Raw genomic sequence first — 14,531 nt, 5'->3', positions numbered from 1 at the left:
TATAGCTGTTCCTCTAAGATTTAGTTTTGTGAGAGGTGACCCTCCAAGTGAGACAAAGGTTTCTTCTGTGATTGTTCTCGGGGATCCGTACTTGCTCCAACTCATGTCAAGTTCTCTTAAACTTGTCAGGCCTGTAAACATGTGTGCTCCGATTTCACCAACTGCAGATTCCCGCAGTGTTAAACTCTCCAGGGAACCTAATGGCTGAAATGCAAAATTATCAATGACTGGACCTGAATGGGTTTTGCTTTTGGTGAGAGCTCTGGTCAGATTTAGTGTCTTCAAACTTTTGAGCCCTTGAAATGTGTCCTTATGTAGGTGCTTGATGTTGTTTTCTGCTAAACTTAGAGCCTGAAGTTTGGCCAACCACTGAAATGAGCCCTCTTCTATTTTTTCCATGTTATTCCATGTCAGATCCAAAATGCTCAGGTTTGTTTTCTGCAGCCCTGTAAAGACTGTAGTCGTGAGCGAGACCAGCTCAGTCCTCTTAAGCGACAAATAGTTGATTTCGGTTCCTGACAGTTCTGCGCAGAGTTTGGAAATGACTGGAGTTCCCATTTTGCTGCCATCCAGGAACAATGTACGAAGGCTTGAAATGGGTTTGAAGCAGCCGGACTCCAACTACAACAATACAAAACAGACACATCTTTTCAGTTAGACAAAAAGGGGAATCAAAAAGACATGTGAAACTAATAACAATAACTCCACTACTTCCAATTTTGCACTATTTCATTTCCCATTTCATGAGCAGTTTCTTACTGTTTGTAGTGACACAGATGACAGGTTGAGGACTTGAAGAGATGAATGGTTGAGAAAGCTGAAATCATCACTCTTCAGGGTGTTGAAGTCATTGCCTGCTAATCCTAGATATTTGAGGCTGGGAAGCTGAGGCTGAGAGCTAAGAGCAGCATATTTAAATTTGTTTTTGGCCACTTCAAGATATTTCAGATTCTGTGATTTAAGAAAAAAGACAAAAATTAGTTTTATGGATTGCAAACGTCTGGAGTAGAAAGTGATGTTTTACTTAAACTACAATGCATATTTAATGCTAGACACTCTGACACAAAACAAGGGCAAATTGCGCTTAGGTGCAAAACTACATAACAGCGCCAAACTTTTAGCGAACAGATTTTTAAAAAGAAGCAGATTTTGTTAGCAAATGCTGTGCAGTTGTCAGTGCAATGCATTCTTTGTGGATTCAGTATTAAGACTTAGATGAACCATATGCTCTCTGTGGGGATCGTTTTAAATAAACAAATATTGGAATAGTAAATAAATATTACATACCTGAAGAGCAGAAAAGGGTTCGCCTTGTAGTTTTAGCTTATTATTAGCCATATTCAACCATATGAGACTAGTGCAGTGGCTCAGGGCTTCAGTCTTTAGCTCATACAGTTGATTGTGCTCAATGTTCAGCGTCTGCAAAAGAGGCAGTGTCTGGCATAATCCAGAATGCAGGCTGCTGATACTGTTGAAGCTGACGTTTAGACTGAGGAGGTCAGGATATGGTGTTAGCCACAGATAGGAAATCTTCACCAATCTGTTGTGAGACATATCCAGGCTGGTTATGTTCCAGGGGAGATCTGCAGGAATTTCACTCAGGCTTTGGTGGCTGCAGTAAGCTGCACCATTGAACACTTGACAGGGATTCTTTGCAGAAGTAATGCAATGGAATTGTCCAGTCAGGGAACAACATAAGACAATCAGCCTCAAATGGAGAGGGAACCATGGGGTGGATATTGCTTTAAAAACCTTCAAAAAAAGAGAAAATATATTTGTTATGAATGTTATTAACCCATACAGACCCAGTGCTATTTTTGTGGCACCACCCAAATTCATTTTTTTCCTATACGATATGATGTGATTTATCACCATTCATTATAGTATTATCCTCTGCATTTTGTGTTTTTACAGTGAAAATCATTTATTTTCCTATATTTAATTTACTGATCATGTAGATTATAGAAAACACCATTTAAAGTTGAGGGTTATTATATCAAAACCAGAGAAAACTGATGAAAAACTGACTTTTTCAAAAAAAATATCAATAACTGAATGTAAATACAAGTGTGCCCATCCACTGTCATTGATCCAACTCCATGGGTTTTACTGGTGAATCAGTGTTGTTGATATGATTAATCACATGGTGGCTGTGGATTTCGATTAATCACAATTAAATATCATTCATTTTTTTAATCTGTGTTAATCACATTTCATTTTGCATGAGCAACCAGACTCAAGAAAGAAGGAAATATATATGCACTTTATGTGTTTGTCACAAGCTGGGCAATGCATTAGCCAAAGTGCTAGCAGAATCCCTGACTAACATATGCTAATGTGGTATTTTAAGGTGGAAGTGCTTTGGTGAAAAGAAAACTCCTTCCTACAGAGCGTGCATAATACTTTATGTCAGTCGACTGTTCCATCTTGGTTTCTTTTGTCCTGTTTAGCATCTTCTATTTTTATGGGTTGGTTCTGCTGCCTGTCACTACCAGATCAACTGCCCATTTGTTCATGTGTGACGGTAACTCTACTTGGACAAACTGCCCCAAATGCATTGGCAGAGACATTCAGAGTCATTCTGTGCTGCAGATGGGTGAACTGCGATAAAATTTGTAATCAGATTAGTCATGATGATGGCTCAATCCGCGTTCGTTAATGTGTGAATTTTGACAGCCCTCATTTTTACATGATGAAATATCAGCGTAACACAAAATACTTGACATGGTTAGACCTAGTACAGTCCTGATGGTAACTTTATAGAAAAGAATCAGCAGTAAAGCCAATCTGAGAAGGTGTACCTGAGGCAGATTTAACCAGCTCCGTCTCTGAACAGACTGCAGACTGATTTCTCAAACATTTCAGATTTGTTAGTTCTTAAATTAAAATGAACTAAGCCTATAGGTCAGATTCCAATTTGTTTGAAGGTGACTCATCTACACAAATACACTGAAATAATTGTATCTCTGGATTTTCTTCCTCTTTGGGAATTCTGTAGAAACACCTCAGTCTTGTCTCCACTGTGAGATGATGAAAGAACAAACTATCACTGTGTTCACTGTGGGTAAAGTTCACAGACTTGTAGAAGAAATGTCATGAGGCTGTGAGGTAATACGTGATAATGTTGAGGGTTTTTTTGTTGTTTTTTTCTTTTCTTTCTTTTTTCTGTCTCATAGGCACATGTAGCTGAAAACTACTGCTACAAGAATAAAGTTAACTGATAACAGTGAACCCACAATGACAAACAGAAGGAAACAAATATGCTTTTTTAAGTTGAAACAGTTATTTTTCTCAATGGTTTATGCACATTAAGTAGGTGCTGCAATACTGACCAGATATTACATCATTAATTCCTTTCAATGAGGAAAAGAAATTGATCTGAACTAATGTATTGCCATTACAACTTTGATACAACAACTGAAACTGCAGCTGTATATGCAGGCCATGCACAAATATATGGACTGCACATATCGGACATTCAGCACCACAGTACGACAGTAAATATGAAGTGTGTAGTAATATTCTTAAATGTAATTCCTGTAGGATTCTTACCATGTTTCGTGTTTCATGTAGATGCTGGTGCAGATTCCAGATGAGAGATAGATTTTATTTGCCTCCGTCTCCTATATTTCTTCAAGTATGCGGAAACACACACTTTTGAAGCAGCCACTGCAATAACAAAGCATGGACATGAGGAAATGAGGAACTGGTAAATCCAGTTTCACATCCACATTACTGTGTGCTACAACGGAATTAACTCTTTCATGCATTTCCATTTGAAAAAGCTTAGCACTTTATTGGGTAAGTAACTATTTTTGGTCATTTCCACACATGTTACAAGACAGTGACAGCACCAGTTCCAGTGAGGACAGGGAGTCAACAATCTCAGGTCCAATGTGGTCTCCAGGGTCTGTAAGGTCCACCTGTGCATAAACAGTGAGTGTACCTGCTTTGTTCGGTACCATGAAGTAACAGTACTAATGTAAGGAATGATGTTCAAAAGGAAAATGTGGATGTGGACAGGTGTCTGGGTCAGCACTTACGCTGTTCTAAAAATGTTGTTGTAATGTTCTAAAATACCTATTCCTTTCACCTTACATGTGTTTTTCTTTAATTTTATATATAAACTTCATGGATTTTTTTTAACTGTGCATAGAACAACTCAAAGTGTTCTAGCTGCACTCTTCTCTTTTAATTTATTTTAATTGATTATTATTTATGCTTTATTGGTTATGTTTTACTTGTAATTGTGTGTTTTTAACTTGTCTCTTTTCCATTTTTGCAAAGCACTGTGAATTGCCCTGTGTATGAATTGTACTATACAAGTAAATTTGCCTTGTCTTTTTTTTTGTTGTTGTTGTTTTTTGCCACTTATCGGCAATGAACCAAATATGGTAACTTCACTGACCTTGATTTTCTACATAACAATAAACATTTTTGAAAAATTTCACAAAAGTAATTACGTCTTGTTATATCCTCACATAACACACCATGGTTGAAATTTTGAATTTCAGAGTATTTCTATGAGTGCCCTTTAAAGGGTTAAGTCAAACTCTCAGAAAACAAAAACAAAAAACTATATTCTGATGTTTTTGTTTCCACCTACTCGGTCAGATGCTGTGTGACATATAATGGGATGAAGCATTCATGTAATATACTGCATATAAGTGGTTTTTAAGGCTGTGATACAATCACATTTAGGCTCAAGAGCCCATTGTCGTGGGAATTAAACTAATTAATTCATTTCTGGAGTTTGCATAATCTGACAATGGTGGTTATAAAATAAAACAAAACTGTGCATGAGAAATTCCATAAAGCCACAAGAAGACATGCAGTAAATTTGTCACGCAGCACATGACATTTGGATGTCGTTAGAGTTATTTCATAGTTTAAAAATCTTTGTATGGTCTTTTATAACTTTAATACAGGTGGGTGGAGTCGAGTGGAATGTGTTTTATTTAGCTTTTGTGCCTTTCAACATCCGTCCAACAGCTTAACTGTCTGCAGCTGACTTTCTGTAAGTGTCTGATTTCTGACAAGAACAAACTTGTCCTCAGTCTGTGATATCAGCCAGCACCTACAGTAAAGTTTAGTTCAGACGCCATGCAGGATATATGGACTTTGGTCATAATTTTATCACTGGCAATGATATATCTCTCCAGTTTCACCAAACACTCTGAAACTGATCAAATTTAACCTTTAAGGATCTGAAAGAGGGTGGGGATATTACTGGTGTCATTGCAGTTATATGTAGTAACTGCATGGTTTCTGTGTGGAGAAAAAAAGTTTCACCTAACCAACTTTGTTTTTTTTTTTTTTTTTTGTCCTGCACATACAAGTGTTATTCACCCACCTGATCCATTTGGTTCCTCTAAACTGCAAAAGCCAAAATGCAGAAGCAGCCCCTTGGATTCCAGAAGAAAAGAAGTCCCTATGTGCCGGATAACCTTTATTTAATACGCTCAGACACACACAGAGACACGCCTGCGACTGCTACACTGGAAGGAACAGTTTTATTACCTCCGCCAAGGAGGTTATGTTTTTGCCAGGGTTTGTTTGTTTGTTTGTCCGTTAGTGTGCAACATAACTCAAAAAGTTATGGACAGATTTGGATGAAATTTTCAGGGTTTGTTGGAAATGGGATAAGGAAGAAATGATTAAATTTTGGTGGTGATCGGGGGTGGGGGGGCCCACGGGGGGGCCACTGATCAGCCTTGGCGGAGGTCTGCGCTCTCCGAGTGCTTCTAGTTTAACTTTGTGAGTCATAAAACAACCTCAGGAAAATGAAACTTAACTGACTCAAGATAGGAGATAATGTGTCTTAAAATCGCCACAAGATGGAGGCAAAGTATAGTCTTGGGCAACTCAACTCCAGGCAACTGTGCAGTTATGTTAAAACTCCTAATGCCTTGATTATGTTCTTTGTTAGTATATGCACAGTGTAAACTATAATGCACAGAATATTTATTTGCCTTTGATGCCCAGTGTACTGTATATTTTTGCAATTAAAAAAAAAGAAAAGAAAACACCCATCAGTGATTCTATATTAGGATAGTGGGAGGAAGCCAGAGTACCCAGAGAGAACCCATTCAGACACAGGGGAGAACATGCAAACTCCACAGAGAAAGGTCCCACCCTCATTGACTGGTGTTGGAATCAAACCCAGGACTTTCTTGCTGTGAGGTACAAGTACTGTCCACTGCACCACTGTGTTGCCACTGTATTATTGATGTAAATAAAACTACCCTATATAAAACCAAGTTGCTCTATTAATTGCTAGTAGTTGAGGGGTTGAACCTCTTCGCTAAGGCCTGAATGCATGTCTCATAGTCCTGGGGCTCTGATCCCAGGATCATATTAGTCCTCCCTGTTCCCCTGTTATGGCAGTATTCATCTAAATACTTTTAATATAAAATATTAGATCAATAATTTCCCCCCTTACAGAAGCTTGATGCCATCTGATTAAATGTAACGAAAAAAAAGGGGGTGGTGGTGGTGTGTGTGTGTGATCTTCTTGCTACAGCTGCTAAATGGAAAATCCTGTATAGTAATCAGAGCAAATGAGGGCAGAGACTCCTATTTATATAAGAGCGCACACTTCAAAGATCGTTATATTTGTTCATTACTGGAAAATAAGTAATATAAATGATAATTTATGACACTGGAGTGTTTTGGTTGCTGACCATGTAGATGCATAATGGCTGGTTTGGATTCAGTCACTGACCTTTGTCCACATCTGATCCCATTCTTAATGTAATATAATGCACTTCACCCAAAAGATTCATGTGAGTAAATGGAGGTGCAATTTACTGAACAGTAATTATTGCTATCATTACAGATTCAGGCTAAAAGTGAGTGCATTAGTAAGATAGTGAAAACACTGAAAAATATATGGATAACGGAAAGGCCAAACCCATTTTCACAGGTCAGCAGAAATGTATAAGCAGAAACGAAGCGTTGTTGCTGAGCTGTGAATTTAATCCATGTATACATCAAGTATACATTTCTGCAAGCAACAGTAATTAATGCTGTTACTGATTAGTAGTTGTGATCATTTAATTGGTGTTGTCTCTCCTTGTACTCCTGTTGACAGTTCACACACAGAGAAAACTTCTGCAATATCTTTATTCACACTTCTCCATTAACTCTAAGGAGGCAATTAATCCACATTTACACTGTGTCAAACTTCTGCAGAAATTAATAATTTATTTCACTGAAATCCATAGGGGGCTTTAATTACACATCTGTTGAACTTCTAAAGGTTTTTGATGACATTGTTCAGTACATTTATCCAACTACAGTTTTTAAGTAAGCTACAAATATCAGTTACTTGTTCTATATTTCTATAATATGCCTCTGCTCCACTATATTTCACCTGGAAATGTTACACTTTACTTCACTACATTTGTCTGAGATAGATATATATATATATATATATATATATATATATATATATATATATATATATATATATATATATATACACACACATATAATATTATTATTATTATTAATTTTTTTTTTTTGTATTTTATTTATAAAGCTTTTACGCAATAGATACCTCACAACTTTTTGGACTACAACTCAATGTTACAGATTAAACCAATGGTTTTATAGAAGGCAGTATGTAGTAACTCATATTTGTGATGTCTATGAACTGGCAACATCTCCACCAAAAACCCACAAACTTCTTCTTCATTTCAACAGATGCTCATATCTTCCAACATGTCAAAATCAACAATTTGAAAAATAGTCCACAAACTGAAAACTTTGTAAACCTGGATATAATGCAGTTCATATTAGGTCCACCTACTGCAGAAGCAACAGTAACCTGCTGTAACAACACTGACGCTTCACATGTAGTAATGTAATGGTGTCAGACATGAGGTGCCAATCCATTAACTAACTAAACATTTTTTATATGCATATATTTTTAAAATGAATTTATTTTTTCTTTTACCCATAAAGACCAAGTGCTACTTTTGTGCCCTTTCCCAAATGAATTTTTCTCTCTATTTTTACCCTATATTTACCCTAATATTTCCCCTATATTTAATTTACTGGTCATGTAGATGGTCATGAAAACTCAGATTAAATTCAAAGGTTATTGTTATTATTGTTATTATATATACAGAGAAAAATGAAGACCTAATGACTTTTTCAGCAAGGATATCAATGACTGAACATAAAAACAAGCATCTACATCCACTGTCATTTATCAAACTCGAAGATGACGATGTTTCCACATTCACTACGGAGCCTCTGAACGTCCAAATGGGTCATATCTGATGACCATGAAAAGATGACAAACTGCATTTTACACCAATTATGTACATGTACTGATAGGATTAGCGGATCAGCAGGATTAGACATTATAGATGAGCAGATGCTTGCTGACCTTTCCTGAACTCAGAACTCCGATAGTTGATTAAGTTCATGGAAAAAGCAACTTATTTCTGTTGAGGTTTATATTTTTCTAATGTGCCAAACAGTCATGTTGCCTTGAGATTAAGAATGACATAACGTCCTCACCATCATCATTGTCCTTAATGACCCAGCCACAAACATATGTACTTCGCTCCATACTCTAACCTTTTTTTTTTTTTTGTCTATTTCTGCTTCCATCTCTTAAATAGCACACATCCTTGCTGGGACATACCTCAGGCCACCTGATTGCTTTAACCCAGTGCTAGGCCAAGCCAGCTTACAGGGCACCGTGCCAGTGACGGGATTGCTGAAGATCTGTAAAACAATGGAGTGTGGCTGCATGCTGAACACTAAGATAAAGTTTATAATCTGATTATTGGGTGTTCTGTGCAGGAGGAACAGCTACCAAACACTAAGACAGCAAAAAGTAGATGCAGAAAAAAAAGGCCCTGATGAGCACTACAGCAAATGATGCAGCAGGGAAATGATGCAGCTCCATTATCCTGTGACTAAATCATGATGTGTACCATCAACAGCTGAGGAAGCAGAGGAGGCTCGAAAGCTTGACAGCAATCGGGTACAGATCTGACTCCTGCAGAGACAGAATGAGGGATTAAGAGTAAGAAAAACACTGTACAGTCCTGTGGACTGAGTGACAGGCAATTCTGTACATGGTTCCCTTACACTGGCTCGACAGAGACTAGTGTGTGCCATGAATATGTGTGAGTGAATGCAGCCATGGAAATGATATATTGGGAGGGGCATCAAGACCATCAGTGGAATGTTGCTCATGTTCCCAGTCTGTCTGTCTGTCTGTCTGTCTGTCTGTCTGTCTGTCTGTCTGTCTGTCTGTCTGCCTGCAGAAGAGCAGATTTTGGGCTCAAAGCAGCCTTGGACTTTTTCGTATGACACTTTATACCCATTTTCATTTGACTGATGTACTTTCTATGTCTGGTTGCCTCTTGTACATCACCATGTGTGTAATTAATCCCTATAGATTCAATTTCCATGGGTTCAAATGTTCCAAAACTCTCAGAGTAGAATCTCTTTTACTTGCACTTTTTTTAGAGCTAATGAAATGAATTGTAACCTCACAGCAGTGCCATGTCACTGTATAAGAGCATAAGATTAAGATTTTCATAGATGCTTCAGTGGAATAAAGGTTATTTCCTTGGTTATATACTATATCCTGACACTGGTGAAGATACTGATACTGGTGAAGATGAAACAAGACATTGGGATATTTTACAAAAGGGAACAAAGAGATATCGAAGAGATGAACAAGGTGGTGATATTGTTTATGCAAGGAGAGGTGCAGTCAGTAGAAGCAATGTTGTAGCGTGTTCTGCCCTCTGCAGAAAAAAAAGACACTGCAGTAAATCTCCCCCTCCCCACTTTGCTGACCAATGATGTTTGGAGGTCAGACTCCCAGCTCTCTGTGACTGGTGTCACCCACTAACACACAGCCCGTCAAGAACACAGTAGTTATTACACCTTAGAGACAGGGTGGAGTGTATGATTAAAAAGCAGTCTATGTAAATTAGGTTTCTGGAGAGAAAACACAAGATAGCATGGAAGTGTCTTATCATTGTCCTTCATTAAGGACACGTTCGCACATCCACAGCGCCAATGACTCACTGTGTGTCACACTACACAGGAGATGACAGTTGCGTTAGATACAGCAGAATGAACAATGCCATTTTATTCCTGACACAGATGTAGTACCCCAGAGAATTCAGTTTTGGGTTTTTATCATGTTTTGTATTCATTCAATACATCTGATTAAAAAATAGTCAAAATCAATACATTTTTGGCTCATTATTAGTGAAAACATACACTGTCAGCTGCAACTGCTCCACAATTATCGACATAGTCATTGTATTTTTTTATTTGAGCATTAGCTGATGCTATGTATGTGTGTCTCATCACTAGCTAGTGCTCAGTAAGTGCTGACTCAGGTCTCTTCTCACTATAAGTGGTCCCCCAGGGTGACAGGACATCAATACTGAACTGGAATCAGTTGCATGGATCTACTACTGTACTGTTAACTCTCTGCACTGCAGCTCAGTAAAATGCAAAGAAAGACATTTCAGCGTGTATAGACTGGAAATTTAGCAATTGCACCTGAATTGCATTTTTAGTACTGCAACCTCTGCACATTTTTGGATGGCTGATAATTGATTATTTTTTCAGATTAATTGCTTAAACTTGTTGTCAGGGGCCATGAAGAGTCTTAAAAACTGAGGTGAATAATGATAACATGTAATCTATTTGCAATGTAACTAAAAGAGAAAGAAATTGATTTGAACTGTTCTACTGTTCTACTCTCTCTATCTCTATCACTCTCTCTTTTTCTCCTCTCTCTTTAACCCCAACTGGTCAAGGCAGACGGCCATCCTCCAGGAGTCTGGGTCTGCTCGAGGTTTCTGCTTGTTAAAGGGAAGTTTTTCCTCGCCACTGTCACCAGTCAAAAGTGTTTGCTCCAGGAGGATTCTGTTGGGCTCCTGTAAATTGGCTAAGAGTCTGGTTTCAACCAACTCTATATGTAAAGCATCATGAGATAGCTTTTGTTGTGATTTGGCGCTATATAAATAAAATTTGATTTGATTTGATACTGCAAAATAATATATTGGATAAAAGTCAGAAATATTTAAATCCACATGCACTGATTCCTGCCCAAGATGAATGCATTCAGTTTTAAAGGTGCAATGTCTTACAATATACATGTATTAATTACTTCTATATTATCAGTATTTGAATAGATTACATGCTTAAAAATGTAGCCCCTTCCCAGCTCCTTTGTGTGCCTACATCCATGCTGATTCTTCACTGCCTCTCCTCTGCTCTTCTACAATGACAACAGTGTCCAACACTATCTACCTCTAGTTCAGTTATGCAGTTGACTGGCAGTTACAAACAACGGCCGCCCAGCACCACAGGCCCAATCTCAATCCCTTAATCACTTAATTGACATTGCCTGGCAAGAGAGGCTGTAGAGGCTCAGAGTGGTCTGAACAGGAATGGTACGGACACAACATATTGTATTACATGGCCCTGATAATACCAAAACTTGTTTCATACTACTGTGCCTTTTTGAGTATTTATTTTCACATGCTTACTTTCTTAATGTCATAGTAGACTTGACCTGAACACTCCTCAGGGACTGTAAGTCAAGAACTCCAGCAACACTTGTTGCGTAGAAGAATATTATTTCATTTTAGACATAGAACAACACATTTTGGCTAGTGGGCTTAATCAGGGTCATCAGGAAATACATAACGAGCTGTATTTAAGCAAACTATAAAATGTAAAAAAAATACCCGGAAATATCCAATCTTGCACATCTACATACTGACCGACCAGTATGGTAATTACAAATATGGACTGGGCATATGAACTGGTGGCTCCCGGCCAATCTCCATATTTGCAGAGAGACAGGGGGAATGTACAATTCAATACAGGGTTTATGCCATATTTGGGGTGAGAACTTACAATAGGGGGTGGAACTTGATTTTCAGAAAAAAAGGAATATGGATGATAATAATGTCTGTCACCTACTTGAAGACCCACATTTATATATGTAAAAACTATATGTGAAAAAGCAAAGGGAAAAACAACATTAAAAACCCGGACATGTGGTGCCACAGATCAACAAACAAAAACAATCAACTAGTGTTTAAAATAACTAACAGCGGTGGAATTCAGAGTGTGATCAGTAATATGTAACGCAGGAACTCCACAAAAGTCAATGAAATAATAACAAGAAAAAAGATGTATTTCCTGACCCTGATGAAGGCCACTAGCTGAAATGTGTTGGTCAAAATCTAAAATTAAATAACCTTCTTCTACACCACATGTGCTGCTGGAGTTCTTGACATACACATAGTTTTTCCTCTTCTAAAAGCTCCATGGACGTAGGTGAATCTGTGCAAAAGCCTTCTATTTACATTTACTTAATTCTCCAGGCTCTTCCATTAAAGAATGGATCAGAAATGATTGTTATATTCATGCCCCCCTCCCCCATTGTTACACATCATTACACATCCAGTTCTTGGAAGTCACACATGCTACTGACTTTATAGGCTGCCTAGATCCAGGATAATAACCTGTGTAGCTGATTTCTGAGGACTCTGGATAGTTTTTTCCACAATAGTCTGTAGGATCAGCTCTGAGCTCTTCATTGCCTCCTAGCAGTAATACTACACAACACTAGGTACAAATAGGATTTGCTAATTTAAACATATATCCAGCTCCTAGACTGCAACACAGACTTTACGTAAGAATTTTTCACAAACATACACACACTGACATTAACATTCATTCCTGATTTGTTGTAATGCACCTGCTTAAATCCCTCTTAATGGATTACTTTTTGTAAATTTAGGCGTATCAGTCCACTCAATTTTATTTATTTATTTTAAGGTTTATAGCGCCACACCACTGTGAACTGTGACTGATTTCAGAATATGTGCGTGAAGGGATCAGAATTTGTTGGGCTCGTTTGGTGATTTCATAATGGGACGGTCCTAAGCCCTCATGGACTTCATAAGAATGCACCTCAAACTCTGTGAGTTCCTGAGTGTGGACATTGATATCAGGCCACAGATTCTAGCATTAAATCCATGAGCACATGAGCCTGCACATGAGAGCATGCAACAGGATGCCAACTGCAGTTCACTTAAAGGGGTCACATTTAGCTAAACCCACTTTTATTAGTCTTTGGTACATTTATTTGTGTATTTGGTGCGAAAAGTTTGAATTTGAACCCTCCAGGTGCTGCAAAGCTATCTTTATATTCATTTTGGCAAAAATCAAGTAGATTTCTGCAACCCATTTTTAATTCCTGCTTAATTTGTTGCGTCTATAATTAGTTACATAACGACATTTGCACATATAAGGTCAAGACTTCTGATGAACGTTTCTCCGAGTATGCCATAATTGTTTGTCAGCAGCAGCAGTTTTAGTCCATACTGAAAATCTGTCCATGCTGAAAATCTGTAGAAACTTTGAGCTGATTACCTAAAATGTTCAGCTGTTGGTTGAACGGGACAGAGCAGCACAGCCAACAATGAAGAACTGAGAACCAAGCAGCATTTACAGTTTATGTAGCTCACAGGCAAATGTTTTAAAATGCATAATTCCATTTAAAAATAGCAAAATATCAGCCTTTTAACAGCCATGACTGTTAATATTAACAATAGTTTTCTGACAGTTGAATATCGTACCTTTAAATAAAAAAAAAAAAAAAAAAAAAAAAAAAAAAAACATGCTGTGCAAAGGGTTACAATATTGTGTGTGCACACATAGTGAAGCTTGTTACCCAAAGTGCTGTGTTGGCCCATTTAGAAACATTTTAGCACAAGAGCTGAGTCCATGAGGCTTTGACAATGAGCTAAAAGCTGTGAGACAAGCAGGGAGATTACACCTTTCTAAGTCCAGACAGAGAGCACGGAAGGTAAGCTTCTTGCCGACACCCTAAGCTGTGGCTACAATAGTCTGGCAGCACCAATAGCCCAGCCTGTCATTGATAGTTATGTAACAGATAGATGGGAATTCTCCTCTCACAATGCAATGCAGTATAAACTGACTGTTGGGGATATAAGAGTTCGTTTTGCTATACAGAAAGTCATAATTAGAAAAATGTAAGCATGGTAAGTGGTATTAAATGAGTGTCATTATATCCAGGAAAGCTCAGCTATTTCCATTCAGTTACAGAAGCTGCAGCCATGTTTTATTGCTGCTACAGTATGACCATTATAGATTGTATTCAGATAAACTGACTCAATAGATTCTAAATATTGATTGCATTTGGTAGTCAGCTAATAGAATTAAAAGAAAAATAAATATGCAGTGGAAACATTTGTGGCTTTTTTCCTTTGTTCACTCCTATATTGAGTTCAGGCCTTTTGGATAAATACACAAATATTTCTCTGGGTCATGTGCTCAAAAGTGATTTAGCGATTTAGGGCTCTTTTGATGTAGAGGAGTAGCATTGTTACCAAAGAAGGAGAGATGGGAGGGAGGGAGATTCATGGGGTCACATTCCTCATTTTAAAAATGGGAGCAGGAGCAGATTGCTTTGCCCCAAAGACACATGAGCAATT

The sequence above is a fragment of the Sphaeramia orbicularis genome, chromosome 1 (assembly GCF_902148855.1).
Source record: "Sphaeramia orbicularis chromosome 1, fSphaOr1.1, whole genome shotgun sequence".
Lineage (NCBI taxonomy): Eukaryota > Metazoa > Chordata > Actinopteri > Kurtiformes > Apogonidae > Sphaeramia > Sphaeramia orbicularis.
Note: the sequence above shows the minus strand (reverse complement) of the source record.